The following is a 26793-nucleotide window of genomic DNA, read 5'->3' as shown; positions in this document are numbered from 1 at the left end:
GGCGTTCGAGCACCGTTTCGAGCGTAACGCCGTTCGGTTATTCGGATAACGAAGATATCGGCTTTGTACGGTTAATACGGGAAGCCCGCGATATTTGGGTAATACGAGTGCCATTGTGACTCGGATACAGGTCCGATACGCGCTCGTGAATTTATAGAGAGGTCCCATTGACCGCTGTTATTCCCGCTACTCGAATATTTTCTTCGGCATTATCGTCGACGAGTGTGCGGTTCGTTGCGCGGAACACGCTGGAAACACGGTTGTGTAATGCAACGGAAGAGGAAGGTACTCGAGTGCAGATTATCGTTCAACACCGAAGTGGATGCCGGCTGCGATCGCGTTTGTTCGCCGCAAACATCCCTCGATGGAAAGTTTACTTCTGGCTGCCGGATATTTATCGCTCGGGGTTTAAAGCCGCCAGACTACTTGACCGAAAACCGAAATTTTGACGGGGAGTCGCTTCGCGAAATTGCGGGAACTCGGGGCTCCGCGGTTCGCGTTGCTCCTCGCGATGCGCGGTGTTTCGGGGAAAGCGGTTTCGACGCGCGTTTCGGGTTCGAGATCGCGGGATGGAAAAAACTAACGGCCGGGAACTCGGGTGCGCTCGACGGTTCGAACGATTTTCGTCGGTTGGTTCGCGTTCGAAATTGCGCGTTAAGGGGCAACGCTGTTATCGGTGGAATCGCGGGGCAACGATCGACGCTCTCGAAACGCCGCTCGGTGCTCGAGAACTTTCGACTCGATCGACGGAGATAAGAGCGTGCCACGAGCGTGCCACGAGCGCGCCACGAGCGCGCCACGAGTGCGCCACGAGCGGGCCACGAGCGGCCAAACGGGGAGAGAAAAGAGAGCGGATTTCGGATTCGCGGTCGCAGCCGGGGATGGTTTCGTTGGTATCGCGGGGCCGTGTCTCGTTGTCGGAACCGCGCGACGGACAAAGCGACCGCGGGGGAAGCCGAGTGCTGTCAGGAGCAGCGCACTCCATCGCGCGACACAAATGGCAACCAAAAGTGGAACCGAGGGAAAACGCGAACCGCCTCCCACTCCCCCAAGGGAACGAATCGTTTCCCGGTTTTATCGCGGAACGATCTCGAGACGTTGGCTCTCCGAGGATCGAAATCGTTCTTCGATCCGCTCGATCCTCTCGTCGGGAAATTCGTCGAACGAGGGACGGTCTAATTGCATCGAGCGACTCGCTTCCGGCCGATGCCGAGACCAGAGTCGCGCAATTACGAATATAATCCGAGCGTTAGGACGTTAGAAAGCTGAAGGGCCATCGTCGGTGACCGGAGGGTCGGGGCAAAGAATTAAGCGTAACAAGGTTTCCCGGCGGGACCTGTTATTACGGCGGCGATGCACTCGCCGACTTCTCGTAATTCTCCGCGCAGCGAGTCCACGGGAATAATTATAAAAGTGGAAGTGCGCTGCCTTCACGGATGTGCAAGCAGCTTTCAGCAAAGCCGGTGTAATTACTGCTCTAAGAACTCCCCTTTATGACATGTGGCAAGTGCGCGGTGTCGGCGCGAGTACGCCGTAAAAGATAGCCGCGCGATACGAAGCAACGATTCGACCCGACTCCCGGAGATATATTAACCCATATTTCGCGAAACCGCCCTCCGAGCGGAATTGGACCGAGCGCCTCGCGGCCAAGTGCCCTGTCCGTTGCTCCTCGGTTTCACGGACCCGCTGTTCGACCCTTCGGAACGATCTCGATTACTCGCGATGCTCGCGGTCGAAGAAACGGCTTCGCTCGACCGAGAAATTCGACGACCACGATAATCGCCGATCGAGTCGGACGAGTCCTTCCGAGCGGCGTCTACCCGTTTCGATGAACGGCTTGGACGCGATCCACCTTTTTTCGACGATCCTCTCCCGTCCCGCGTCGCACCTATTTCGGTTTCGATTCGATGATTGTTTTCGAGTCGCGCGTCACCGATATCGGAAAATAATTATTTCTCCCAGCGGAGAAAATAACGCGTTAACAGCGACGCGGACCGAGAGGACTGAAAAATATACGGAGAATCGAGTCGACGTACGCCGCGCGATACGAATTTCGTTGGTCGATCGGCGATGCGCGCACTTGTTGCCCAGATATTTCTCGATCGAGTTCGCGCAATGGACACGATTACGGGAGTTAACAACGACGTGGAAATTTCGAACGAACGAATCCCCGGGACGTGGCTCGTTGCGACTTCCACTCAACCCGACGCGTCGCGACGCCGCGGAAACTCGTCGCTCGAGATGTTTTCGTCGAGCGTCGACGATTTTTTCGTTTCGTCGCTGGCGTCTTCGCGAATCTTCGAAACGTTACGAGGTTTTTCACGGACGAGGTGACCTCTCGCCGGAAGAGGAAGAGGAGCGGAAGGAGGCGATACGTACCGCTCGTAGGAGGATTTCGAATCTCGATGCTCCGTGGATCTCCTATCGACGAGAGCGGTGAGTTCGATCCTGCGACGATCTACGACGGGACGAAGGAATCGTTCTCCGTGTTGTGATTAAAATATATATAATAAACTTTATTGTTTATAAGAAAATGCCCTATCTATTTTACAAATATACAAAACTCTCGCTATGTACATTAAATCTCCGTTCGACGAAACGAGAGGAAGTTCGCCCGGGGAGGAACGAGCTCCTCGTTTTTCTTTCGCATTCTTTAATAATCGATCATTGGATTAAACTATCGTGTCGAGTAGAAAGAGAGAAAACTTGTTACTTCGTTGCAATTACGAGTTAATAAAGGTAGTATGCTCGGTGTATACGTGTGCGTGCGCGTGTGTGTTTGTGTTCGTGTACGATCGGGTCGTGTGTGGTTTTCCATTACGCTTTTTTTTTTTGTCATTTTTTTTTTCGTTTTGCATCGTTCGCTTCATTTTTTTTCTCTTAGTTTTGCCCTAATTACATTTGCACACTACGAAGCTATCACGATTCTCAAAAACACGAATAACCGTTTACTTTAGGTGGACACCGTGTTACGGAGTACATTGCGATAGTAAGAAATACTTCTTGATAATAAGTAGAGAGAAACGCCGCGGCAGTCGGGAATCCTGGAACAAAAAAGAGACACGCGCGATTAGAGTCGTCGTCGTCGTCGTTCGAACTCGAGAGGAAGGCTCGAGTTCGAGAAACGATCGCACCGAAATCGAATCTCGATCTTGCGCAATTTCGTTTTTACGAAATCGCGTACGCGGAAATAGAACGCTCACCTTGCCCGCTGGGATTTCCAATTACTTCGTACGTAATGCGAATCGATAATACTTCTGGCAACAGTTCACATCTGAAACAGAGAAAGCGAGACGTCCCGTTACATTGCCTATAAATCGCGTCGACGTCCGCGTGGCTCGAGACAAATTCCCTCGCGAACGTATTTCCAGGGAACGAAACGCGAACCGCGAAACGCGAAACGCGAAACGATGGTGGTCGCCGAGAGACCCGACAATTTGTACGCGTACGGTGTGTCCGGTTCGAACGCGCGGGCTCGATTGTTTCTCGGACCGTCGAAAACGCGAGAAGGGTGTGTGCTTTGGAACGCGCCAATGGAATGGATTTTCGGCTGTTTTTTTCGAGCCGTTGTTCTTGCATTTTCAATGGATCGCGAAACGTACGCGAACGCGAGTTTCCACGAAAGCGTACGACGTCGATGAAACGTCGACGGTTGGTTCCGCGCGATCGTCGCGGTCCGTGCGAGGAAAGCTTGGATATTTACGAACGAAAAAAAAAAAAGGGAAACGCGGCACGAAAGTTTCCAAGGGTTTTCGTCCGGTTTTTCGAGCAGCTTGCGAGTTGCACCGTTCCGGGAGCTTTTCCTTTGCTCCTGTCCGACGCGCTTTTGTAAACGCGTTTAAAGTTCCGCTCGGTGGTGCCCGCTCACGTCGGAACGCGTTTTCCCCGGTCGTCGCGTCTAGACGCGACGATCCCCGGGTGTCGCGAGTCCCGAGCGGAAACGTCCGCGTTGAAATTCCTGTTACTCGAAGCTCTTCGCGCCTCGATGAACGGATACGGTTGCGTCGTCCATCTTCCCTGGATGCGAGACAAATTGATACAAGGGGAGGCCGCGAGACCGTCGAGACGGCTGGAAACGAATCGAAACTTTCAACGCGTTCGATCGGAGAAGGGTTCGCGTTTTATCGCCGAGAGAAAAGAACGGTTTTATCGTTTCGAAGAGACCGGGCTGCGCCTCGACGAGTTTCCGCGAATCTCTCGTCGTCTCGACCCGCGCGAACGTTGTTTGGATCTGAAACGCGATTCGGGGTTCGAGAAGATCGCGAATCGTCGAAAAATTACCGCGAACGTCGTTCTCGGTTCTCGACGAATTCGACGCGACGGTCGGTGATTTATTCCGGGCGCGCTTTAACCCTTCGCCAAACTGCGAGCCGGTGAGTGCCAGATGCATCGGGAGAAAAACGAAGGTAGCTGGGAATTAAAAACGGAAAAAAGCGAGCGAGGAGTTACGGGTTACGACAAGAGCAGCCGCGTCGCGAGGCGAGGCGAGGCGACGCGACGGCGCGGTCGAAGTCACTCCGGAGTAACTTTTTCCTTTTCCTTCCGACGCTACCAAGAAGCTCCGTGCTACGATTTAATCGAACCGGGGAAATTAATAACGACTCGGGATATCGAGGGCTCGGTCCCGTTCGCGTCCCTTTTGCGTTCCGCTTTCGCGGCGGAAGGAGCGTCCGCTCGTAAAATTGCTCCAACGAGCGCGAATCGCCGGGATATTCGGGCGGAAACTGCCCGGAGAATATCGCGTCCTTTCCTTCCTGGTACCGGTAAAAAATACGTCGACTTTTCCCGTCCGCGTCGCTCCGTATCGATCGCGAAAAATCGCTCTCGTCCGTGCACGGAATATCGAGTTCGATCCTAGCCCGAAACGATCGCGGCCGGAAACCTCGGACGAGAGTTTGCTCGACGATGCGCAATTTCGACGATAACGAGGACTCGTCGTCTCGTTGCGAGCGTGCACCGGCTCGGCGCGTTGCGGTCGCGATTCACGGGGTATTCGTATCGTCCGACGGAGACGCGGAAAGGCCTGGCACGAGCGTACCGGCCGGCATCGCGCGGTGAAACTTTTTAGTAGGTACCGCGCGTAAATCATTCGGACGAGTATTATATTATCAATTAGACGCAATCGCGTCCGCGCGTTCCGGTGATTAATTATGCGCGGCGCGCGCATGCAAATAAGAGGGGATCGATGCGCCGCTCGATGCGAGTTTCCGCCGCGAGGAACGCATCGGGACGAATCGGGACGTATCGGGACGCATCGGGACGCATCGGGACGCATCGGGACGCATCGGCACGCATCGACACGCATCGGCATGCATCGCGATGGATCGGGATGCCGCGGTTCGGAAACGATCAAAGTTGTTTTGCTCGAGCGATCCGCTCCGCCGTGCGCGTAAATACCGGGATTCGTTTTTCCAGGGTCGTTTCGACTTCTCCCGAAATTCGCGACGTTTTGTTCACCGATCGCCTCGAGTTCCGTCCGAACGCGCACTCGCGGGACAAAGGGGCAACGACGACGAACAGAGCCGGTCGGAGGTTTCCTTCGCTTTTGGAAAACAACGGTAGCGCGCGCGTGCGCGCCGAGTGGCGAGTAAAATGGAAATACGGTCGAAGGAGCGACGCGATCGCGGGAAATTCGATCGGCGCTGGCAACGAAAACATCGAACCGCGAGCTTCGGGAGCGGGGTTAACTCCCCAAGAGGAGAGCAAAATCTCCGTTCGATTCCCGTTCGGTGGCGATCGAGCGCGTCGCGGGCGGAACGTTCGAGGTTCTCCGATTCGAGAGGAGAGGATCGCGAAACGAGTCCTCGCGCGGTACATCGAGGGAACTCGGGGAAAGTTAACGCGATTGTTCGGTACGGTGGGGTGGGCGTTCGACTCGGGGATCTGGCCGGTGTACAGCCGGGCGAAAAGAAATCTTTGTCCGCGAAGAGCGCGCGCAAGTGCTCGGAAAACATCGAGCGTTCGATCAAAAATAGATTTTCCACCGGTCCGCCGGGGTTTATCACCGAGGTATTGTGCTCCGCGGCTCCGGTTCCCTGGGACTTCTCCAACTTCCTTCGCCGTCCCCACCCGCCGCCACCCCTCCCGCCACGGAAAACACAAAGACTGTCCATTTGCCGTCCGATAATAATTGGAAAAGTTATCGCGGAGACCGAGTTTTTCCCGCGACTAACATCTCCCGCGGACTATTCCTGTAATGTAAAATGGAGAAAGTTTCGCATCGGGGAATAAGTTTCGGTGCTTTTGAACGATATTACTTTCTTTCCGGCGCAAACACCCACGGGCCGGCCTCCTCCGCGGTCTTCCGGCTCGAAATTCGAGCGAGTCGACCGGCGAAGGGAACGCGCCGGAGAAAGGGATCGATCTTCCACCGAGGAACGATCGCGAGCTCGTTTTCCAAACTTTTTTTCCCTCCTCGTCGCTTTCTCGCTCGAAGAGGCGCGCCCGGAATAACAAGCGGACGAAATAACCGTTCCGTTCGCCGATGTACAAAGTCGCGCAAACATCTTCTCGTCGAGCCATCGCGCACCGAATCGCAAAGTGTTCCGGCGTCTCGTTCGGTCGCGTCCCAGTGATCCGAGCGCTTACGAGGGAGGAACGGGAACGCGTTTCCGATGCAAACGGGATACCTCCGCGGAAAAAGGAACGAGAGAACGTCCCCGTCGTCGTCCTCGTCGTCGTGGTGTTCGTCTTTCGTCTACGGCGCTCGGCCGTAATCGTTCTCGTCGCGAATCGAAACCGGATCGGGAAAAATCGCGGAGGAAGAACGGCTACGGCGACGATTCCGCGGAAACAACGAAACGGGCCGAGCGGTTTCGAAATTCCGCCCTCCCCCTGGGCTGGGCGAATCCTTTCGTGTTTACAAACAAGTGGAACTGGTTCCGAAGGGAGAGTCCGCACGAGTGGACACGCCCTATGGCTCTCGAACGCGCGAAAGAGCCGCGCTCGACCGGACGAACAAAGAGCCGCTATCTTTTGTCTCGAACGTTCACGACAGAGCGAATACAACGCGAGCGCGTTAATTAAAGCCGTGGCCGGAGTTTACGGATAATCGTGTATGGAGAAGAATCGAGGGGACAAAAAGAAGCGAGCCGGAGGAGGAACGGGGCGAAACGACCAAGACGTTAATAACGATAATACCGATGATAAAAAAGGAGGAAGGGAAGAATCGAGGGGACGGCCGGATTTATTCCGCAAAACGACGTTCAAAGGCGAGCTCGCCGCCGCGCAACAACGTCTCTAATAACGCTGGAACGTTAATTAATATCGCGCATAATAACGGCCGTTCCGAGTGCATTCCGATTCGTGTTAGTTTTATTCGCGCAATGACCGGCAATTAAGACATCGGCCGGGTACGGTCGCGCGACCGCCCGTTATTAACCGCCATTACCCCGACCCGATCGTCGTTAACGCGCCGTGAAATTGAAATCCCCTATTGTTCGATGTCTATTAACGCGTCGTGCCCCGCGTTCGCGTATCCGCGCTACCGTTTCCTCCCGGTCGTCTCCCTCGCGAGTCTCGCGACTCGAGACTCGACTCGGCCCGGCTACGCTCCGCTTTTTCCTCGGGCCGCGTACATCCGGCGAAACATCCGCTCCGATATTCACGGGGAAACTGAAATTCGCCTCGGCAGGATTTCGAGCAGCGAGCGCCGAGCGAAGGAAACTTTCCTTCGTCCGAACGCGCCACCCCCTCCCCTTTCCTATCCGTACTTCGTGCTCGGTTCATTAAAATTGAAGGTTCCTCGTCGTTGCCGTTGCCAAGTCGAAAGTCCGCGGAAACTTCCCCGATGTATCTCTCCGCCGGGTTTCCCGCTTCCTCGTTTTTCCTCCTGCTCCTTCTCCGTCTCTTTCTTCCGCCACTCCTACTCCTGGCCGTCCGCGCCCTCGCAACGAAACGCGTCGCAGTTCCAGCGACCGTGCGGCGGCCGCGTTCGCGGAAAGCGAATCGTTTCCCCGCGCGATACCAGCCAGACCTTTGGAAACTTTCGGCCCGAGGGGACCGCTCGGTACGCGTACCCTATCGATGCTCGGACAATGCGCAAATTCGACGCGAGTATCGTCGATGGACTCGCCGAAACGGATTTCGACGAACGAGGAAACCGACTCGAATTTAACCGGCTCGGAAGGAGAAACGAAATAAGTTTCGCGCGTCGGCCTCGGGGCGAAGGGAATCCATCGACGATCGTTTCGTTTCTTCGCCAAGGTCCGTACGAAACTTGCAAAATCGTCGAGACCGGTCGCGCTCGCGGTGCAGGTTTTTCGTTCTTCGCTTTTTTTTCGATTCCACCGGTTCCGAACGCGAATCGAGTCCATCCGGTAGAAAGGCGGCGGTAGTCACGACGGTTGCGTTCGACAACGAGCGTTTCGAAAACGCGGCGGAAAACGAGAATCACCGGTCGCTTCCGCAACGCTTTCCCGGCGCGATTTCTCTCGAAATCGAAGAGAGTCGATTTCGTCCGAGTCCACGAACCTCTCACCGAACCTGCGTAACGAGCCGGACGTCGGACCTACTTCGAAACCGCGACGTTTTTCGCTCGAGCGCGGGAATCGGAGACGACGAGCAACGAGAGACGAGGCGCGTTTACGAAACGAGCATCGACGAATCATCGTTTCCGCGATATCGGCGAGGGTTGCGAAGCCACGAGTTCGCGGAACGTTAACGAGGATGGATCGCGTAACATTTTTTACGCGCGTCGCCACCGCGTTGCGAAAGCTCGAAACGAAACGTCCGAGAATTATTCCCGATCGATGGCGAGAATTGGCTGCGTCCGGTTCGACGGCGAGTACGCGCGCTCGAAATTTCTATTTGTAATCGTACGAGGTAAAGGGTGAAAGAGCCGGGCCGGGAAAAAAGCTGCGGGATAAAAGGTAAAAGAAAGAGACGGAAGGTAGAGAGAGAGTGCGCGCGTATTAAGGGGAGGGGTGGTGAGCGGTGATTGGGAGAACACGGTAGGAAAATTTCGGTTCGAGCGGCCCGTTCCTCTCCGCGAGCCGAAACGACGACCCGCAATGCTTGTTCTCTCCATTTTCGATTCGACCATTTGCGCCCCACCGATCCCACCGCGAACCGGCCTATTCGACCCAAGAGCACTTTTCGCACCGACGAATCCACCGAGCGGACCGATTTTCATCTTTTCTTCGAGATAGTCTCGACGCGACGACCTTTCGTCCACTCTCGATCCGCGGGGTTCCATTTTTTCTCCGGCACGGAGAATTCACCGCGGCCGTTTTTCTCGCATCGAAACGCGCAATTTTCGAAACCGCTGCCGCGGGGTTTATCGACCCGCGCGCGCCTACCGGGGGATAATTGCGCGCGTGCAATTAACGCGCGAAATGTATTCGTCCCGAATATGCATGCGCAATTCGGTCCCGATGTTGTTCCGAAATATTAATCGGAGGGACTGCGACGGACGTTTCTTACAATCGCGGCAATATCCGCCGTAACGTCGATACCGTCCCTGGCAACGGTGACGAGTTACAGCATGTGTCGTCTTCGATCGCGAACAATCGACCCGAAAACTATTTTCGGATCGCGGAACGACGCTTTCGCGGCCGAACTCGTTCCGTTTCCGTACTGGACGCCGCCAACTTTTTATTCGGCGCATTATAATAAATTTATCGATCTCGCTCCGGTTTGTAACGCTGTTCGTTGGGCTTTTAAACATTTACGTCACCCTTTTAGCGCCGGTATTAAATCACGGCCCGCGGCTCTACGTTCGGAAAATAAAATCCTCTTTCGAACGAAATAAATGTTTTCACCGATAACGATCGGCCAATATCGGTAAATCCGCGCAAGGTCGCGCGAGAACAAATTTTTCTTATCGTCGCGCGCCATCCGCGCGTACCTTTGTCCGCCAATTTCGACGACGCGATAAAAAAAAAAAAAAAAAAAAACACAAAAATTCCAACCGCGACGAGAGTCGGTCGTCGTTCGATCGGATTCGTCGACCACGATCCCCGTGCGCGAATTTGGATTTTGGCGTCCAGTATCGTAGAGACGGTGCAAACTTCCACCTTTCGGGAATCCTTCTCTTTTTGTATTTCTCGTGAATTTCGACGCGATTCTCCGATACTCGGGGGGAGTTGGACCGGTTCTCGCCCTGGGAGAACGAACGAGCTCGTCGAGGTTAAAAACGCGATTTCCGAGATCGAGAAGAGCTCGCGATCGAACGCTCGGGACGGGTCGGTCGTTCCTCGATGAAATCGTTCGATCGTCGAACGCGTTCGCTCTTGGTTCTCGAGGACGGAGTCGAAGGAGGAGAGACTGTTTCGAAACGCCGGGCGTCGGACTGTTTTAAAACGCGGCAGGGGTTAAGTGCCGCGCTCGATAAATTTTTTCGAGGACTCTTTACCGTTCCCCCATCCCCGCGGCTTTGTACTCGCTCGCCACCTACCCTCTTCCTCGCCTTTCGACCCTCGTCGCCTCGTCGAAGACCGGAAAGCCTCGAATCTACCCCTGAAAACTGCTACCGGATTTTCCGGCTCACCTGACGCGCCTCTTCTGCCCTCTCCTCGATATTTTTTTCTCCGCTCTTCGCGAATTTCCTCTCCTCGCGGTGGTTCTTTTCTCCCTCGGACGGTCCGTCTCTCGACGGGCCACGTTTCGGCCCCTCTTCGATTCCCCGTCAAATTTCGTACACGGGCTGTCCGGGAAACCGCTCGACGAGTTCGGATCTAATGGTAACTTCCGCGGTGCTTCGAGGATCGAATCCCGGGAATTCGAGGCGTATTTTTTGCGGGATTAGCCGGTAATTGGAAGGAGCGAGACTCGCGACAGCGGCCCACCGCAAAAACGATGCTCGTCGCGGTCGATTCGGGTCCCGCGAGGTTCCGGTCGTTTCGCGGGCCGGGCCCCACGAGCTCGACCGGTGTTTTCGAGAGGAACGACGCGATTCGCCACGGGCCGACTCGAATCGAGGCTTACGAAGTAATCGGAAACTTGGCGCGGCGAGGAGGATCTCTTTTCGTTCGCCGTGAAATCCCTTCGGCATCCCGGCCACGTACTCGATCCGGACGAGTCGAGCGCACCGTCGAGTTCACTCGACGCGTAAAACGTACCCCGACGACGATTCCGCGACGATTCCGCGACGATTCCGCCCCGACGGAACGTTTCTCTTTTTCTCGTTGTTTACGCTCGCCGAGATTCGGCTCGTCGGTTACGCGCGCGCTGAGACGATCGGTCGATCGGTTCGATTTCCGTAAGTAAAAGGGCATCGAGTCGCGGAAACGGTCGGGAGAAAACGATCCGAGGGAAAACGGCGTACGTCGCTGTTTCCGTTATCGCAGCGGCGTTATCCGGCGCGCAGTTGCATTTCACCGACTACCACTTGGAAAGTGCACTCGGCCGAGGCTCGAGGTTCCTCGGTCCGGGAGCGTGTGCGGTGGAAACGCACCCGCGCTTTTCAGCCCCGCCATTATGCGCAAGTTTCGAGCGTAACTTTTCCACCGACGTCGAAGAAAAGTTTCGGGGAGCGCGCGCGCGCGAGCGGCGTACCGTTCCCTTGGTCGAGCTCGAGGAAAATAATTACCGTCTCGACTCGGTGCCGCTCGTCGCCCGAAACTTGGCGGAAACGCGTTCGGACGGACGAGGAGCCAGAAATTCGAGGAAACCGATCGATCGGTAGACCGACGCGACGTCGCGTTTAAAAGTTTCCGAGTTATTACCCTTGAATGTATACGAGGCAGCCGGTTACCCTCGGCCACGGACCCGTGCGCGCACCGCTCGCGACGTTCTCCGAGTTTTCGACGCCGCCTTCGATCCCCCCTTTCGCCCGGCGAAAACGGAGGGGAATAAAAATCCCGCGATTTTTCATCGGTATCGTTTGCCGCCCGAACGGAAATTCTCGTCCATCGTACGCGGGCCGCGTCGGAGCTTTCCCGCGACTCTTCGAATAAATCTCGCGCGGAAAAAGAGAAGAAAAGGGAAAAAAGAAAAATCTATACGCGTACGCGTACGCGTACTCGTGGCGATAAACGGCCGAACGGACCGCGCGAGGGACGGTTTCGTATGGCGGGGAACGGGGGGTATCGACGGACAACGAGCGACGACTCGCTCGAGCGGAAACCGAACTCGTCGAGTTTCCGCGCGGGTTTCGCCCGAGGGGGAACGCGAGGGCGGATCGCGTTTCGCGGGAACGCGAACGGTTAACGTTCGATCGAAGGCGGAAGAAGAAAAGGTTCGCGAGAATCCGGAACGACCGGAGGGGTTGTTCCGAGGCTGAACGATAGCGGGGCGGAATAAGTACCGCTCGCCGGGGAAAGCTCTCCATTGGATACGGGAATTGGATGTTCGGGATAGAGGATGGAACCGAAGGCGCTCTCGAACGATTCTTCACCGTGTATTGACCGTGGGTAAATCAATCAGAGACAGTCGTTTTGACCTTTACGATCGGATTCCGGTCGGTTGCGCGAGTCTCCCCGATGAAAAGGAGAGGAGAGAACGCCGAACGAACGCGACGCAGGAGGAAAGCCGAGGGTACGCCGACGTTGTTTATCCGATCGCAATTACGCTGTACTCGGTCGCGATCGGAGCCGGGCCACTCGGCGAAAATCTTTTACGGCCGATTCGAGTCCTCTCGAGCCGGAACCTTCCGCCGAATAAGAAACGGATTCTTCCGGGGCAATTCCGCACGGTTCGCGAGAACCGGGGAGAACTCGGTTATCCGGTATAAATGGCAAATACGCCGTTCGACGTACGCGCGGAATATCGGCCCCTGAAACGGGGGACCGGGAAATTTATCGTTCCCGCTCGACGTACAGACGTTTCGTCGAGCTGTTTTCGTTGGCCTCGACCGGTCGTTCGAATTTATTTCGCGTTCCGCGCAACTTTTCGCCTCGTCTCCCTTTTCCTCGATACGAGGCTTCGCGCGGAGAACTCTCGAGCGGCGCGACCGTTCGGATTTTAAATTATCGGGCTCGGCGCGGTCCGAGTGGAGAAAAAGCGCGTAATCGGCGCAAGGTGGGACCGATCGTTTTCGGGGGTCGAGCGACCGAAAGAAACGACCGGAGGAGCTTTCTCGGAGCACCTGTCGCTCGGTCCTTCTCTCCGTCGCGCTCGAACCTTTCCAAAGAACTCCCAGAAGCAACTTTTTGGCACCGCGAGCCGGGGAATTTACCGCTCCTCCCTTCCCCGTGTTCCCTCGCGCGTAATAGCGGGGGAGCCGCGGTCCAGATGGCGTTCGTATTAAAAACTTTTCCCGCGCATGATTTTCCAATTTCGACGCTCGGACACGTGCCAGGGTCGATTACGGGGCCCGGGCGAGTCTCGCGTCTCTTCGAGGCGGATTACCGACCGCGCGCGCGTCGTTCGCACGTGGCGGCCGAATCTCTTCCGCCCCTCGCGGGGGGAACGTTCGCGGCGATAATCGTCACCGATTTTATCGCGAAACGCGTTTCGTCGACGAGCGAGAAATATTACGGAGCTCCGGTTCCGGCGACGAGCGGACTCGCTTCGTTAGTCGCGCGTACAGGATATTTAATCGAACGTAATTGCGATCAATCGAGCCGTAGAATAACAACGAACAATACCGGGAGGTTTCGTCTGCGTCGGAGTCGACGATCGAGTCGCGTTCTCCCCGGAGTCGAGGGAAGGTGACTGCCGTAGAATTTTTTTCGGCGCGAAATTGCGGAAGATCGCGCGAAACGCTCGGCCGTAAATCCCGCGAATGGAAACACCGCGACGTATCCCGAAATTAAATCGACCGACGACCCTTCGAACCGTTCGAACGCAACGGGAGAAACGCGTCCCGCGCTCGAGATCGCGGTTCGTCGCGCGTTCACCGGGCCCCTTCGCGTCGCTCGCGAATTATCGTTATCGCGGCTTGTTCGCCGCGTAGCTCGGATTTTAATTGGGCGCGGCCGACGCCGAAACGGGTCGTCGTGGAAGACCGCGAGGAACCGTTACGGCCGGGAAGCTTTCCGTGGAAATTACATCGCGATTGGATTCGGACCGCAACGGGCGAAAAAACCTCCTCGAGAATCGTCGATATATTTCCCGGTACCACCGAGGTATTTTCAGGAGGTTCCATCGAGGCGTCGATTCCTCCGCCCTAACGGGCAATGTCCTCGGCTCGGAGCCACCGATTCGCCGAGCGGTCTCACCGAGAACTCCATTAGCGAGTTTCGAGCGGAAAGTCTCCCCGGGTGTGCTCTTTTCCGTTCGTTTTCGAGCGGTTTCGGCTCGCAAAGTACCGGTGGCGACGGCCGTTCGAAAACGTCGAACGTCGAGGAATCCGACTTCCTCGCTCCCGGCGAGCACCCTCCGTTACCGTTATCGACGGAGAGAGCCGCTCGAACTTTGAGCTCTCTTTCCCTCTCGTCGCGAACCGTTTCGCGAGTCGCCGTAGCCTCGATTTCGCAGTTACTGGTTTACGACGGGGAATCTCGACGTACCGGGGGAGGACGGGACCCGATCGCTCGGGCATCCGGTAATAACGATAAACAATCGTAAAAATCCACTAGCGTTCACGGTTGGTTAAGCCCGCCTCTTCCCGTTTCTAAGGGGGCGAGGGCAGACTCCTAAGAATCCGATGCACGGGGCGTCCGATAAATATTTCTTCTGGGCGGTCGCGCGCGAGCACGCTCCGGTTTACGAACGAGGAAGAGGCGCTCTCCCGATTCGGTGACAACGTTACTCGTTCCAACGGGGGAAAGTTGTTCCTCCGGGTCAACGGTGAACCGTTCTCGAGATTTCGGAGCTGCCGAAACGCGTGCGCGAGCGCGAACGCGCGTCGTTTCGTTATCTCGGTCGCGTCTCGTCCGGAGCCCCGGGCGCGTTTCCTCCGTGGAAAAGAGATACGCTCGAATATTCGTCGGGCGAATCTCCCGGGCCGATCTATAACCGCGGGAATCTATATAGGCGTGTACACGCGCGGCGTACGTGCGAGCGGGCCGGATATCCCGACTGGATGCATTACCGCGCGGCACCGCTTTTAAATCACCCGTAATTTCGTTTCGAAATTCCGGCGCCTCCGTGGCCGCGCGGCGAGTTCGCGCCAGAGGATGTTACACTTTCGGCGGTGACACGGGTCGCCCGGCCAGCCTCGATGTTATCGTCCGCCTTGCGTTCTTCGTTCGTTAAAATTCACGGTGTTTCTCGTCGGGCGAGCGAAACGCGTACGCGACCATCGAGGATTCCGGGGAGGTACCGCGATCGGAACGAACGGAACGACGGAGACGGATGGACGTTCGTTTTTCTTTCCGTTCGTTTCCGCGGGCGTACCCGGAGCAAGTTCGACGGACGGTTGTCTCGTAATCGTCGGAAATATTAAGGAGATATATCCGGAAGGAAGATAAATCGCCTCGAGTGGACGCTTTTACGTCGGAGAGATACGACTCGTCCCGGAGAACGGAGGAGGGTGGCCCCGACTCGAACCGTTTAATCGATTTCTTTCCTCGAGACGGATTCGTCGATCTTCGCTCGACGATGCGTCCGTTATCTTCCGCGCCGGATAATCGGTAGTTGCCCGAAACGTTCGAGCCGCGACCCGAACTCGAACTTTCCAAGAGTTTCGACTCCTCGTTTCAACGCTCCGCCGTTCGGGGATCCCCTCTCCCGGTCTCTCTCGCCTTTTAACCGGAGATTCGCGGGTACCCGCGAATTTCGCGACGGAACGGTGAATCGAGTCCCCGTCGTTGCTCGCTTCCCGAAGATCCCGAAAGTTTCGCTCCGTTTCCATCTCGAACGCGTCGCCTTCGTCGAAGAGTCGTCTCGACGCGTCGAAAGAATCGAATCGTTTCGACGATTCGCGGAAGGTCGCGGTGGTCTCGAAGGATCGGAGTTTACGGGAAACCGGAGATAAAGATTAGGTAGGTACGCGAGGACGGACGGACGGACGGACGGACGGACGAAGCGAGCAGCGTCGGGATCCGGCTCGCTGGTTGTCGAGAGGGGCGGCGACTCGGCGGAACTTATAATGGAATCATCTTGCCGGTCCGACCTTACCCAAGGAAGCCGTGAGTCCGCGGAGAGCCCATAGAAAACTAGTTCCCTGTAATACCTCCTTTGACGGGGAAGCGACTGCACCGTTCCGCTTGGTCCCTCGGCCCTTTCGTCTCGCGGATACTCCGACACACGCAGGATACGCCGTCCGAATGGGATCGCGCTCGACCGTAAACTCGACACGATTGTACCTCTGGACGTAACTCGGGATTAGCACAATGGTTCTCGCTCCCTCTCTCTCTCCCTCTCTCTCTCTCTCCGGAACGTCTTCGTCCTTCCGTCGCGAAACGTCCGCGGTGCCCTGCTCGCAAACGGAATACCGAGAGCGCGCGCGAATTTCTCGATCCGACGCGAACGGGAAAGAGGGAAAAGACGAAGGGTGGTGCCGGTTCGTCGGTTTTCCATTTCACGCGCGTCCTCGTACGAACGGAGAAACGGGGAAACGGAAGAGCATTCCTGCCATCTAATAAAACCGTATCGAGGAACGACCGAGACGTACGAGCGCGTCCTCTCCCGAGCGTTCCACTTACGTATAAAATCAGCGCCGGGAGGGTAGGTCCCGCGCTAAACGCGGACTCCGGGCCCGAGAGAAAAGAATTCCGAGAAAAGGGCACAATGAGATGCTGCGGAGATACACGGGGAAGAATAGGGGAGATGGATGCGCGGATAAAGGGAGATGGACACTGATACGGCCGTGAACCGAGGGTGGGGGATGAGATAAATGGAGGTAAAAGTGGCGCGACAAAGAAGACGCGTTCGCCGCTCCCTGGCCGAAGGAGACCGGCCGGGGAGAAAAGGTGGGACCGTATTGAATCGGTTCGTAGGTTTACGGCCGAGCGGTATTATTTTCGTCGCGCGATCACGGACCCATTGTGTCGGGGCGTGAGCTCGTCGACCGAGCATCTGCCCGCTCCGCGCCCACGGTCCGCCTCGCGTCGCGTCGCTTCGCTTTCCGTTCGATCGCTCGCGCGACCATTTTTCCGCCGCAGCCGCGTTCTTTCGATCGCGTCGCGAACGATTCGTCGAAAGTGACGGGTTCGGGAGGTTCGTTGCGCCCAATTTACACCGACGAAGAAACCGTATCGACGAGTATTCGCTTCCGTCTCGAAAACGAAAGGACCGGGAGCGAGTCGCGGGAAAATTTCCGGGAAAGCGACGAGCAACGAGGACGATTCGCGATTCACGAGCGACGACTCGCGGATAAAAACGTTTCTCCATTAGCGCGTAGTCATAACGGGTAAATAGCCAAAGTCTCGGGAAGATTTATAGCTTTCGTAAAATTGCCGCCGGCGGGGTCGAGAGTCAATTTCCCGGAGCACCGGCAAAAACCGTAACTCGAACGCGACGAAGAAGCGCTCCCTTTTTACGCGCCCGCGGACCCGTCGGAGTCCACCGAAGAAAAACGCTACGGGAAACCGTCCGTTTTCCGCGTATCCTCCGTCGTCGTTGTTCGAAATTGTATCGCGTCCCGAGGAATCGCGTATCTCGTCCGGGCCGCGCGTATTAGCGCTTCGATCGCGCCGAGCGAACAATCGCGTAACGCGATCTCTCTCTCCGTTCGTTTCCCGGCGGAGCGTTCAGCGCGCGGAACAATGGCGATTTTTCCTCGTCGCCGGGTTCGGTGCCTTTGGACGCGGCCGGTATCGCGACGTTACGAGACAAAGAAAAGTAATTTCGCGAACACGGTGTACTTCCACGGAGCGAAAAGTGGCCCGGAGTCCCGCAGGAAATTCGAGGAGAAGCGGGATCGCTTTCCTCGTCCCTTTTGTTCCTCGGGTCGACGTTAACGTTTTACTTGTTGCGTGTCGCTGACACCGAGCGATTTTCTTCGCGATCGAGACTCGTTTCGGCGAAACGCGAGAAACCGAAAATTTCCAAACAGGCTCGCGCGACCTTCCGAAACGCTCTCTCCTCGATGGGATCGCGTACAGAAACGAGAACGAGAACGAGAACGAGAACGATAACGCCGATAATTTCGCGGGAACGAGCGTTTCGTTTGCACGGAACGGCAAATATTTTCCCCGGCTTGTATTCGAAATTAACGCCCCCGAATAAAACACGGTCCCGACGGAGAAGCGCGAGCGACTCGGTTCGCCGCGGTCGAGCGTATTTCCGCTTATTAATTAAAATGCCGGCGTCGCGCCGGGATGGCTTCCCCCCGTTCGGTTCGTTCGGAATTCGCGGAAACGGAGAATAGTTCCGAGCTCGGAGACGCCCTGGCGGCCATCCGCGCCGCGGGAATCTCGTTTCGACTTCCCCTCTCTCTCTCTCTCTCTCTCTCTCTCTCTCTCTCTCTCTTTCTCACTCCGAGAGAGAGTAAGCTCGGATCGCGAGCGGTCGCGAATTCGGCTCGAAGAATCGATCGAAAGTCGGTCCCCGCGCGTTTGTGCCGGCGGTTTAAATTCGTACTTGGAAATTCCCTCTCGGGAACGCTTCGTAACCACCGAAGCGCGAAACGATCGATTTCGAGGGTTCGCGCGAGCGGGAAAGGAAACGCTTTTCGGCTTCCCGTCGGCCCTCTCGTCCGCGAGGAACCATTTTTCACCGATACGAGTAATTAATCGCGCTCGAACGCCCGGAGGAACGGATTTTCGTGGACGGTGTCCGAAAACGGAGGATCCGTTTAACGATCCGAGACCCGACTCGACCGTGGACCGTGGCCCCCCCTTGGAAACAATTAACGCGAACGCGGGACGAATCTCGGCCGTAAATCATCCGTTTCTCGCGGCGTTCGACGCGATCCAAGGTCTCGCGCGTCTCGCGCGTCGCGCGTTTCTCCCGCGGGAGAACCGGAGTCGGGTCGGAAAGTTTTCGACGCCGGTTGGGAATCCTCGAAAGGGAAACGAAAAAGGAAACCGGCCCTACGATGAAACAGAGACGCGGCCACGGCGGCGCGCGTGCCTCGAGATCCGGAACGAACGGAACGAAAATTACACGGTAGATTTAATAAAGCGAGGATCTCCCGTACGATCCGCGCGAGCGTAATTTCGTGCGCGCGGTCCGAGTCTCTAATGACGGTCGCCGGGGATCCGACGGGAGCGAACATCGGGTTACGATTTTTCACCTCTGTCTCCGACAAAGTGGTTTCGGCGATCGCGTTCCCCGTGGTCGAAACCCGGTTCGTATCGGGCCATAATTCCCACCGCTGATTCGTATCTCGTTCCTCGTCCGTCCTCGTTCGGTCGCGCGTAACCGAAAATCGTCGAGCGCTCGGAGCGTCGGAGGTTTCCGTCGATTAGCTCCGTTCGGGACGAAGGTAGAAAATATTTTCCTCCGCGCGGTCCTCGCGTTCGGAGTTCAATTTTTAAACGCACCGTAGCTGCCGGGGGATATCGATCGGTACCGGCCGAGACGCGTTCCCTCGCGAAAACAACGTCGCGTTCGCGATCTCCCCGGCGCTACACCAACGCGAACGCCACCGCGAACAAACATCGCGATCCTCCGACCGCGCGATTGTCCGAAGAAATCGATCGTTCGTGCACCACGCCCTCCAATCGGTTTAAAATATCCGGGTTACGTTGCGTCCAGGAGGAGGCAGGGTACCGGCGGCGTATACGCGGTGCGACGCGTTATCGTCCCTCGTTTTCTCTTCTCCGCTCGTTGATTCGTATTCTCCGTCGCGCTGTCGAGCGTTGCGCGGACGAGCTCGAATTGATACGATCGCCGGTGAAATTTTCGCCCGGGAGGCACGATGTTTTGCCAATTAACGCGAGAGCGAATTCGATGCGCGAGGCGTTGCCCGCTCGGGGGAAAAGAACCGCGGACGTCGGGCGCGATTTCCCGGTTGCCGGGAAAAGGAGGACGTCGCGATAGGCCGGGTGGTTCCCGCGTACTCCCCGACGTAAAGGAGGAACGAAAGAATAGAAGAGAAAGCGGGCGGGGAACCGCGCGACAACCTCTTGCCCGTTCGGCCGACCGCGCTCGATCCCTCTCACGGTTATCTGGCTCCGAATGGACGGAGCCGGGGAATTCTGGCTCGCCGTTTTGCTCTTTTCAAAGGCCCCGGCCGGACTGACACTCCGATGACAGGTAGAGTGCCGGCAATTGAAATAACAAGGGAACGTCGAGGAGGAAGCTGCGCCCAGGAACACGACCGACCTCCGATTCCGAAAACTTCTTTCGAAAGGGATCCGGCGACGCGATGCTTCGCGACGCGATGCTTCCGTCCCGGTTCCGAGGGACGGGAAAGCGGCTGGAAAAATTCTCCTCTTGGAAACTCCTCCCGGAGCGTAACAATGCGGGACCCCCCGGTCGTTCGGCTCGCTCCCCCTCTACCGAGCGACGGATATTATCGTTCCTTTGGTAGGAATTAAACGGCGCGGGTTTCGGCGAGACCTCGTAAATAATTCAAGACCGCGCGGTCGGGACTTGCCGCGAAAAGTCTCCCGCGTTTTTTCCGAATCTCGTCCCGACGCAACCTTTACCTGGCATTCGTTCGATACGCAAGGACACGAACTCGGGAAGCGAAACCGAATTCGAAGTCTTTGGAAGAATCGCGCGGTCGAGAGCGGTCGCGTCGTCCCGAGGCACGAGCCGGTGCGCGGTCGAAAGAGGACCGGCCGAAGACCGAAGAAAAACTCTGACCGCGGTCGCGTCCCCTGTCCGAAAATTTCTCTCCCCATTGAGCGCGTTCGAGAGGCGAGACCGTAGCGAATTGGAAGCCGCGGCGCGCATAATTGGCTTCGGTCCTCTCCTTTCGAGGATATCGGCCCCCACCGTTCTCGGGCCCGTAGCTGGCTTTGCGTCGCCGTGGAAAATATTCCCGGGAACGCGTAATCTCTCGCCGCTGCGAACGGTCATGGATCCAGTTTCCCGACGCGACGTCGTTAAATCGGCCATATGCTTAAGTCCGGTCACGTTCGCGTTTCTGGCTGATAAATTGATCGCGTTTCGGAATTCTCCACGGTGTCGCAGCTGTTAGCTCCGTGTCCCAATTTCCCCGCCGAGGGCTCGCTGTCGCGGGCTTATGATTTCTCCGCGGAAGAGATTCCGACTCGAGTTTCTCCCTCTCTCTCGCTGTCGAGCTTTCGAGCTCTCGGAATTCGTTTCGAAAACGGGAGACGCCCGTCCCGCGGCTGTTCGCTCCGCGATCCCCCGCGAGGATACGTTTCCAATCCCAAACCGGCCGATCCGCGTTCCATCGGGGCCGCGCGACCGAATTTAAATGGAAATTACCTTTAGGATTCCGGAGGAGTTCGGCGACCCGCGTCTCTCGCCGCCGGTCGTGGAAAATTAATCCGAGCGAACGTTTTCGTTTCGCGGGAAGAAAAGGGCGCGCGTACCCGGCCGCGGGCCGAGTTCGCGCTCGCGACCCCCCGAAAGTTTACCCCGGTGGCCGCGCGCGAACCTCGGTTCGTTATTTCCGGTAGCCGGGCTCGGTGTTTCTCCGGTGTTTGGTAGCGTTGCGAGCCGCCGCCTTGAACGAACCGTGCGTCGTTTCCGAAGGTCCGAAAGCGATTCGGGGTAAGTCGAGCCGGGACCTTCGCTCGAAAGTTCGGTCCGGTGAGGTGGTCGCGCGACCGGTACGAACCTCGATTCGCGCGCGTATCGATTCGCGCGCGGCGACTCCTGTTCCGTCGCTACGGAACCTTCGCCCCCGAGGGGAGGAGAAAAACTAATCGACGCGACCGTATTTCACGGAACCGGTATACGCACCCGGCGTATTACGCCGACCGTGATAAAAATACAACGGACGGTACCGCGAAACGTTTCACCGGGAAAAAACCTACCGGACGATGCGATATTTTCACCGCGCGAGAACGAACGTGCGCGTAATTCCCGCTACGGTGCTACCCGCTAACGATCGAACCGGCCGGAAGGAAGAATTTTCGAGGGACGGGAACACCGACGAATCGCCCCGAAAACTTGTAAACCGACGACGAGGGAACAGCTGGGAAAACACTCGCAACGTCGAAAACTTGCCACTTGGAAGCAATTACAACGATCCGGTGAAACATTTCTATCGCTTCGGTACGCTCTCGCCCGAATATCTACGAATTTGACGAGGAACGGCTCGTAAATCGAGACCTCCTCCCCGAGAAGAGGAAAGCCCGGGAATCGCGGGAAAGTTTCCGAAAGTACGCGACGCGCGTCACCGTTAACCTCCTTCCGATACGATTCGAGACACCGGGGCCTTTCCTAAAGCCGTAACGGGAACGGAAGCTGGAGCCGGTGATGGAAAAAAAGGTAACAACGGGCCGGAGAGAGACGGAGAAAAGTTCGACGAGATAAGAAGCACGAAGCGCGTATTAAAAGTGGAAGTAGCTCTTAAGTAAGACGCAAGAAGCTCTCCGATGACGAAGTTAGCTCGGCGCGGACGGTACGACAGGAATCGTCGAGCGCTAAAGCGGAGAGACGCTTTCGAAATTGACCAAACACGCCACCGAGATAAGTCCGTTAACGACTTTACCGAAGAGGCAGCCGGCCGTGTTCTTCCACGGGGAACTCGTAGAAAAAACCTCGGCGATGGCGGGTCGCGCGCTGTCCCGAGGCTAAAAGCGCCATAAAAATTCTCGCTGCTCAAATATTGCGCGCGGATGCAGGTGCTTCCATCGAGTACAACGACGGCTCCGATAAGATTAGTAGAATTTCTGAGAACGCACCGGAGCTCGTAAAACTGCGAGCTCTGTACGTCGCGTCGCCTCGCCTCGCCTCGCCTAGCGTCACCCGACGTCGTCTCGTTATTATTTTATCCTCGCGAAAACGTTCGATCGAAGATTTCCGCTATTTTCATTAGCGATTCGACGTCCCGGAAACTTCCGATCTCCGCTCCATCGACCAACGAGAACGCGCGCAAAGTTAGGCAGGATATCGCGCGGGCAAATATTGACGTTTCCACGATTTTCCCGGAATTATTTTTCCCGTTTTCGACGAAGCAGCGTTTCCGGGGGGTTCGCGGCGTCGCGTCGGCGTTGTAATTATATTCGAACGCGTCGAAATACGGAGGCTGTTTGCACGGAAACCGCGACCTCTCGAAACAGAAGCGTACGTTACCGAGGAAATTCGTTCGGACGGTGTAACTTTCCGGGGCCAGTGGCGCGCTACGGGAAAAAATACGGAGGAGGGGGCGGTAAAGGTTCGTTCGCGCGGCTAGCAATTTTAATTATATTTCGCCGAACGGTAGGAACGCGAGCGGATGCGCGCGATCGTACCAGCGAACCCGATACGGAGAAATTAGCATCGATCGTTCGATTCTCCGCGAACGCTCGTCGAAAGGAATATCGAAATCCGTTGAAGAAATTGCCGCGCGAAAAATCGTACTCGCGGTTCGTAGTTCGACGCGGCCGTTGGTTCGCTCGTTGTTCGTCCGTTGGTTCGAGCGAGCTTCGCCTAGGCGTCGAAAGAGAAGCGAATATCTGTGGGAATTCCGTTCGGTCGAAACGTCGAGAGCTCCGAGAGGGTTTCACGCCCGAGCGGAGAGATTCCGCCCGCCGCGCGAGGGAGGAACAGGGTGAACGCCGAGGCGAGGTTTTAAAGGAAAGGTGCGGCGCCGCGGCCTCGTTCCGTTCGTTCCGTTCGTTCCGTTCGTTCCGTTCGTTCCGCTCGTTCCGTTCGTTTCGCTCGCGATGCCTCCAGTTACATTTGTGCCCGGTGAAAGAGCGGCTTTCGAAGGGATTCGCGGGAAAGGAGGGCGCGATACGAGGCCCGTGGCCTCGCGAAACACGGAACGGAGCCGACCGCGAGAGGGCATCCGCTCTCCTCGTACGTCGAACGGATACGTTCACGAGGAACCTCGAAATATCGCTGAACCTTCGTAGATGCGAACGGGGACGCACGGTTTCATTGTCTCGGCTCGCGACGCACGTTTCGTCGGATATTCTTCCCGTCGGAGATATACGATCGGCGAGCCGTTTTCATCGAACGCGACGGGAGTCGCCACGGAATCCTCCCTTTGTTACGTAAATGCGTACCGAGTTAATGGATTTATCGAAATTTACGAGGGTTTTAAGTCCGATCCACGGTTTCGAACGACGCTGCGCCCGGAGAATAATGGAATTGCCCCCCTTTGGTTCCTTTCTCGACGTTTTTTCCCATTATTTTTCCTTCCTTCTTCGAACACGCGTCGCGCGAGTACTCTCCTTTCGGAACGACGCACATTTTTTCTCGCACATCCGGAGGGTATCTGGACCCGGCCGCGTTCCGGTGCGCGCGCGATCGAATTCCCGTCGCGGCTCGGCTCGTACCACGGATCGTAAAGCTTAGCGCGCGATCCGCGTAACGCGCGGAGAGAATTACAACGGTTCCTCTCGATCGATTCCGCAGCGCGTTCTTGGACGCTGTTCAGCGTCCGAGGAGGGCCGCGTTTAATTTTCGCGATACGACGAGGGAAAGTCGGGAAACCCGCCGGGAGGAGTTCGAAACGACCACCCACCGGGGCGAAAACCCCACGAGAAAGAGAGAAACCACCGATACCGATCCTCCCTTAATTTCCAACGTCCCCTCGGGTCGGGAAAGCGCAAGCAAGGTCGACGGTAATCCCATTTCTCTTCGAATTCGGTCCGACCGTTGCCAGGTACGAACGCAAAGGCGTTCTACCTGTTCCCTCGTCGAAGAGTCGAAGAGCCCAAGAGCCGGAGCCCTTTTCCTTTCCTTTCCGGTTCGACCACCTACCTACCTACCCACCTTTCGGCCGGGATTACCGGACACTTTTTCCCCGGCGAAAGTTTGCGAACGGCCGTTCGTTCGCGAAATTACGAGGCGAGACACGTATCGCGAGCTTCGACGGGTCGATCGACGCGCGAAAAGCATTCGCCGGCCGCTTCGAAGAGCCGCGCGGCGACTTTTATCCGCGAACGCTCCGGGCCCTCGTCGCCTCGTTCCTTCCGTTGGAAAACCCCTACGTACCGGGGAATTACGGAGACTAAATTACGCAGGATAGGTTCGATGGCTCGTTGCTCCTAGTGTCCCAGCGTCGAGCCAATCGATGAAAACCCATTTCTTCTCCCCTACGCGACTCGTACATCATAGCCGAAATCGAAACTGACAACAAAACCCCACCGCTAGGCGTATGGCGTGCAATAAATCACGGTAAAAAGACCGCGATCCTTTTTCCTCTCCGAACCCGACGAAACCCTAGCTTCTCCTTTACCGTCTGCCTTTCGGACCGATCTTACAAAGCGCTTCTTGCCGCCGAAGAAAAGACACGAGCCCGAGGTCCTCCCTCACTCTTCGCGAATCGGATCGTCCTTCGAATATTCGGGACGCGAAAATAAGCCACTCGGCGCGTGTACGCGAATTTTCCCTCGAGCGGTTTCGCGAACGGAGAAGGAATTTCGAGAGGTTTCCCTCCTTGGATCGTTCGGAGCGAATCCGTGGTCCGGTAACGATGTTTCGTTATCGGCGGTTTCGCGCCTCGAAGTCCGATACTTTTGGCGATTCGAGCGCGGATGGCCCGCGGTCGAGCCATCTCCGCGCTCGAAAACGCGGCGAGTAAGGATACACGTTCACGTTGGACGAGAGGAGGTCGGGCAAAGTCGTCGAGGAAATTTCCGCGCGGCAATTTCAAAGTCTTCGGAATAATTCGCGGGTGAAACTCGGAGCGAAATTATCCGCGAAACGAGCGATTTTAAGACTCGGGGATGGTTGGAAGTTTTCGGGCACCTGTACTTTTCCACGTTCGAGTTCCACGTTCCTCCTCTGGAGGAAACGAGGCGGGAACGTGGCGGTTGCTCGTTTCCAGGAGGGCCGGGATGAAAATCGTCGTTCCCGTTCGCGCATTGTTCGACCGATATATTTTTTGCGCAATCCCGTAAGACGAGCGGATCGAGGTTCATTCCGGGTATGGAAGTTGGGCCCGAATCGGCGGGGCTTATCGACGGATCAGCCGCTAATGGAAGTGGGTACGGCGCGGGCGCGAAAGCACCGGTTCCCCGGATAAAAAGGGTCCGTTCGGAATCCCTTCCGCGAGCGTGAACGCGGAGCGGATCCTCGGCTCCCCCTCCGTAACGAGGTGACCGAACACGCCTCGTCGGAGAACAGCTGAAACTGAAGCGCGTCGCGAAAAGTTAACGCGCCTCGTCGAGTTTCTCGTGGTCGGGAACGGTCACCCGATACAGCTGCGGGGCCGAACGGGGGGATGACTGGTCGAGACGCGTCGTTACAAAATTCGAAGGGGGACCGACGGACCGACCGACCGACCGATCGATCGACTTTCCTAATTTTCTCGCGCGGCGACCACCGGTCGAGACCGTTCGTTGATCGTTTTCGCGCGAAAAATTCGCTAAAATTGGCCCCCGCGAGGATCGATGAAAGGTAAACGCGCTCGTTCCGAGCGTACGCGTATTCCTCGAGTGGCTGGCAGGCCGCCATCCGATAAAGGCAACTTAATTGGTAAGTGGGCGACGTTTTGTCCGCGAACGCGGGGGTCCGTACACGGTCGATCGATAGACTTTTCCGATCGAACTCGACAAATTTAACGGGCGACGGTCTCCGTGTAGCTCCGAGCGGTCCATATGTTCCCGTAAACTCGGCCGGCGAAGATGACCCCATTCACCGCCCGATCACAATGGCGCGAAATGTGCCGGCGTTAAATCGGGCTTGTAGGTCGAGGCTCGTGCTCAATGGCACGGCTACGGTGTAGTCTCGTTAGTTTGTCGTTCGGAAATGATATATAATTTTAGACCATTGCCGTTACAGAGGCGCGGCTCCGGTTTCAGCTTTACGGACGGATCGGAGCGTTTAAGCGCGGCTATAAATTCCGTTCGAGATTTCCTCCGAGAGTCGGAGCCGAGACGTTCGAAAGAACGATAATTTCGTATCGGGTAAATAGACGGACGCGAAATCGTCGACGATTAAAAACGTTCCCGTTGGCTCGCGGATCGGAAAGGGCGCTCTCGATCGATGCGAAGAGCA

At 56.6% G+C, this 26793-nt stretch overlaps 1 protein-coding gene across 1 annotated transcript in view; it reads right to left on the bottom strand.

The window, feature by feature from the left end:
- Positions 1 to 2982: 2982 nt before the first annotated feature.
- Positions 2983 to 26793, bottom strand: part of Toll-6 (Toll-like receptor 6) — a 28666-nt gene continuing 4855 nt past the window's right edge. Inside the window, exons 2-3 of the mRNA XM_076320765.1 lie at positions 3204 to 3274; positions 2983 to 3044 (exon numbers count right to left, since the gene is read on the bottom strand). The gene's annotated coding sequence lies outside the window, so the exon portion shown is untranslated. The remainder of the gene's footprint in view (positions 3045 to 3203; positions 3275 to 26793) is intronic.

This window comes from Ptiloglossa arizonensis, chromosome 1 (assembly GCF_051014685.1).
Source record: "Ptiloglossa arizonensis isolate GNS036 chromosome 1, iyPtiAriz1_principal, whole genome shotgun sequence".
Lineage (NCBI taxonomy): Eukaryota > Metazoa > Arthropoda > Insecta > Hymenoptera > Colletidae > Ptiloglossa > Ptiloglossa arizonensis.
Note: the sequence above shows the minus strand (reverse complement) of the source record. Positions and strands in the feature narration are given on the sequence as shown.